The following is a 4,644-nucleotide window of genomic DNA, read 5'->3' as shown; positions in this document are numbered from 1 at the left end:
CCTTGTGCATGCACAGCAAGCACTCTACAAACTGAACTATAGCCCCAGCCCTCAGATTCACTTTTAAGACGGTTGAAATGGACCATGAAATGGATATATTCACACTGTAGAGATTGGTACACGTAAGTTATAAAAGAAAAAAAAAGCCTTTATTAGACATTTCCCAGTCTCTTTTCCAAGAAATAACCATTTAAGACACATTATATCCAGAGAGATTGGATTAAACTTCAATTCCAATCTGAAGTTTTTCATGAGATTGTCTTGGATTATTTCATGAGAGTAAGCTTTTGTAGCATCGTGGCCATCTGCCTCTCTGATATAAACTGCTAATCCTGAACGCTACCTCAATTCCCTCACCTGTCAAAAACTGAAAGAGTGATTGAGGAAGTCTATATTTGATGTGCCTTTCATTATAGCTTCTGTCAGTTCAACATCCACTAACTAGTCCTTTGCGATCATTATAGGGATACAGTTCTGACTCATAACTAAATATATAATTCCAAACTGAGTTTGCAGTGGAACCTGTATTTTAAAGTGAATATTATAGACAAAAACCTTCAAAGGTTAATCTGAGTGTTATTAGATTCACTTGGAAACCTCCGCTCTTGTGTTTGGCTGCATTGAGCCTAGTCTGCACATCAAAGAAAAAAAACCAAATGACACTAAAAGGTAAAATAAAACATTTACAGATATACCTACTAAAATTGCACAGAACAAACCAGAAGAAAAATCATAGACCTTTCCCAGAAGTTCTCAACCATAGATGATTTTTGCCCCCACCCCCAGCCCCCAACAACCCCACTCTAGGGACATTCACCAGTGGCTAGAAACATTTCTGGTTGTCATAATTAGGGGAAGGGTTGTTCTGCCTCTAGTGGGTAACACCCACTTCTAAACATCCTGAATGGATAGGAATATCCCCACAATGCAGGGTCATTCAGTCCTAGATGTCAATAATACTCATTTTGAAAAGCCTAAATTGGATGGAAATGGGGCTCACATGACCCATAACCTTGCAAAACTGCCTTAAAGTCCATTTTAATTACTTCTGCTCTTTGTCTTTGGCAGCTGTCATATCTGTTTCCACAATTCCAATCTCCAGGCCAGCCCACCCTTCCTCTCATATGCTGTACTTCCTTTTCTTATTTGGAACAATTTAGCAATGATTTATATCTCTCCTTGCCTTCTTTCTCACCGGCAGTCTCCAAAATTATTTTTGTTTGGCACTCTACTCAGCAGGGCAAGTGAGTATCCTTAAGCTCTACTCTCCTTGGAGAGAGATAAGGGGAAGGGGTGAAAGGATGGTTGTAAATAATAAACTTGATTTTCTTCTCTTATACATGGGAGAGTTAAGTTAATTTTAGAATATATGAGTAATGGTTTTCTTAACTTTAAATTTGGCTTTTCTATTCAAGTTTGCCATGCTTTTAACTTTGTTCTTTATTTGGGTAATTAAAAGGTAGTAACTCAGCAGGTGGATTTTCCCCAGCTGTCAGAATTCTTACTAAAGTATGATTTAGCACAACTTGACTCAAAAGGGATCTGACAATTAAAGTGGATTTTTAAAGAATTGTACAATGAATGTGCTTCTTTGGAAAGTTTATTTTCTATCCATTACTATACTTTGAAGTCGAATTTCTAATTGTTATTCAACTATATTTTATTACCATTAATTGGCTTCCTAAATTTGAAAATGATTTACTCCCACTAGTTCAGAAGCTGCTAATAGCAGCCCCTAAATCACAGTCTTGACAGATCTGCTTCATTTTGTTTCCTGATTACATTGTCTTTGCAACTCCAAATTTAACAAGGTGATTATGTCTTTGAAATTTTTATAGTTTGTGCTTTTAGAAGGAGGGTTATGGTGATGCTAAACAAATCCTTTTAAAAAAATTGAAATCTTAAACCTTCCTCTACTCTAAATGATGTTCCCAAACTTTGTCATTTAAATAGCAGCAGGTTCAACCAGTCTCTGGGAAGAGTTCTGCAAGTGTATTTAGACATGATCCTGTGGCTGGAACTAGAAGAATTCCAAAGATAAATTTGCTTCCTCCTAGACAACTTCATCTGCAACTCGTGGAAATCAAATGCAGAGTTACATACACCAAATCATGGGAACTTCAGGAAGGAAAAATAAGAGAACAGACACTTATTTTCCTTCATGAACAGAAACTAGATAATCAGGTGAAGCTGTGGTTCTGCTATTGTGATGTATAGTCAACTCACTTTGTTTTTCGAAACTTGTATAAAATGGGAACAGTAGTACCTGCCATGTATCTCTCCAAGTGCAGTGTGACATTTGTTAAAAATTCAGAATCTCAGGCCTACCCCATACCTATAGAATAAGAATCTGTATCTTAACAAGATCCCTAGTTAATTCACATGTATACTAAATTTTGACAAACAGTGGAGTTAGGAAAGTGCTATGCAACTATTTTGAGAAGGCAAAGTACTCATGAGACTAAGAAAAACAATTATTCCTTAAAATTTCAAAGAAATATATACACACGTGTTTACATACACCAGATAATTTCTATTATTGACTAAAGGAAAATACTGATATTTAGATTATTGTTAGACGTTCATTTTAACACTAGAAGAGTTAAAGAATAATGGTAGAAAGGAATGTCACATTTCCAGAGGAAAGCACCTATTGAAACTCACATAAAAGAAGACAAGAGGAATGAAGCTGTCAGGTTCAAATCAGTTTAATCATGGACCATCCTGAAGTGAATCTTGGAAAATATTGTATCATAGTGCTTATTCTTTGCGCACTCGGTTAAAAAAAAAATGAAGGGAAAATACTTCTTTCCCTTTTTGAGAAGAAAGTACAGCCAAGGCAGAGAATGCAAAGCAGAAAGCTGGGAAGTAAATAACAGGGAAGACTTGAGACAAGAAATGAGTCTGAAAGGGAAAGAATAATTTAGAAATTGTACGTGGTGTCTCCTGTGGATGTTCCAGACATCAAAAAGGAGAATACAATGTATTTTAGGGCTTGATATTCCTGAACAGTCAGAATAGGCAGAAACTGCTGTCAACAATTTAGCAGGGATAATATGTCAAGGACAAAATCCACACCCACCACCTTCTACTCAACCAAATTTCATGCAATTGCCAATGACAGGTCCTTTTTTGGAATCCTCTTATCATGGCAAACATCCTCAGTATTATAAACAGTGCCATGAAGGGAGAAAGAAATGTCTGATCCTAGGGCACAAATTTCCTGTAAAAATAAGACCAAAAAAAAAAAATGAGTGGCTTTATGAGGGAGGAACTGTTGCTCATGTACAAAGATGGACATAAATTTTATACAGAATATGCATATAAAATACATACCCTTAGGCATTGTTTCATAAAAGCAAAATAAATAAAGGTGACTTTTGTTTATAGAGCTGTCAGCTTCAGTTTAAGGACTGAGAGGATTCAGGAAGGGACCATCCTATTATTGATTTCAAGCTTGCTGGAAGAACACAAGTACTGGGAACACAGCCAAAAATATTGTGCCAACAATATAGGATTAAACACTTTCCAAATTCTGCTATTTGAACAGTACACTATTCAGTGATGGAGTGCTTAATAACAGAAGAGAACTGAATCCAGTTCACCTTGTCCTTGGGAGGTATTTATAGTGTAATACCAATATAGCTTCAATCCATCTACTCAATGAGTATTAATTAGGCCACTAATGTGTGCTAGTCATGGTGAGGTGAGCAAGTATTCAATCAAATTGAAGGTATGAAAACCATAATAGCAACTGAATGAATGTCAACCTTGATGTCTGGGATATCAACCCCAGGCTTGTGTTAGCTGGCTTCTGTAACATCCCCTATTGGCAATGTTATTGTCGAGATATTGCCAGTGGTGGGACCAGTTAATTGCAAGTCTATAAAGTGTTGTGTATAAAACATTGACTTGAAGTCTGAAGGTGGGAGGCAGCTCAAATAGGAAAGGGAAAAACAACTTAATAATATTGACCTTCAAGTGTTTTAGAGCCAATTGTAATAATAGTCATTACCATAAATTCATAAAGTGATGCAAATTACAAACTAGTTGCCTCACTGGACCTGAAAGAAGTAATCCTCTAAGTAAAGAACAGAAACAACACAACAAAATTCTAGGGTAATTTCTATCCTATTGTGCACCTTCTCAGCTGTAAGCTCCCTGAAATTAGGAATTGAATTTATCTTGGATAAGAATTTATCTTATCTATTTATCTATTTGCAGCATGCAGCACAAAGCTTGACGTGGATTCATTCTAAAACTTTGTTGAGCATGCTATATGCTCATTGCTCTAGCTACTAGAGAATGGAATAGTCACAAGAAAATTATGGCCCCTGCATTCTTGACTAGTAAAAATTATTAGGAAGAATGGATATTGATCCAGTGATTTTACCTGAGATAATGATCCAGTGCTATAGAAATGTATTATCTGGCTACATTTCTGAGTGTGGGGTCAGGGATGTTTTTCTTTCAAGAAAGTGATATTAAGCTGTGACCAAAAGAATAAGGTGTTAGCTGTTGACATGGAGAAGGAAGGAATATTCTAGGCAGAAGAAATTACAAGCAAAGTTCCTAAGCCTTGGAGGAACAAAGAATAAAAGCAAGGCTCATTTCACTGGGTCTGAAAGAATAAACACAGGGACA

The 4,644-nt window shown here is 36.3% G+C and overlaps 1 long non-coding RNA gene across 1 annotated transcript; it reads left to right on the top strand.

Moving 5' to 3' along the window:
* The first annotated feature begins 965 nt into the window (after nucleotides 1-965).
* LOC125617202 lies at nucleotides 966-3,309 on the top strand. The gene is made up of 2 exons (XR_007348111.1): nucleotides 966-1,244; nucleotides 1,954-3,309. It is a non-coding gene; the product is annotated as an uncharacterized LOC125617202 (long non-coding RNA).
* Nucleotides 3,310-4,644: the final 1,335 nt, after the last annotated feature.

This window comes from Marmota marmota, unplaced genomic scaffold, assembly GCF_001458135.2.
Source record: "Marmota marmota marmota unplaced genomic scaffold, marMar, whole genome shotgun sequence".
NCBI lineage: Eukaryota > Metazoa > Chordata > Mammalia > Rodentia > Sciuridae > Marmota > Marmota marmota.
Note: the sequence above shows the minus strand (reverse complement) of the source record. Positions and strands in the feature narration are given on the sequence as shown.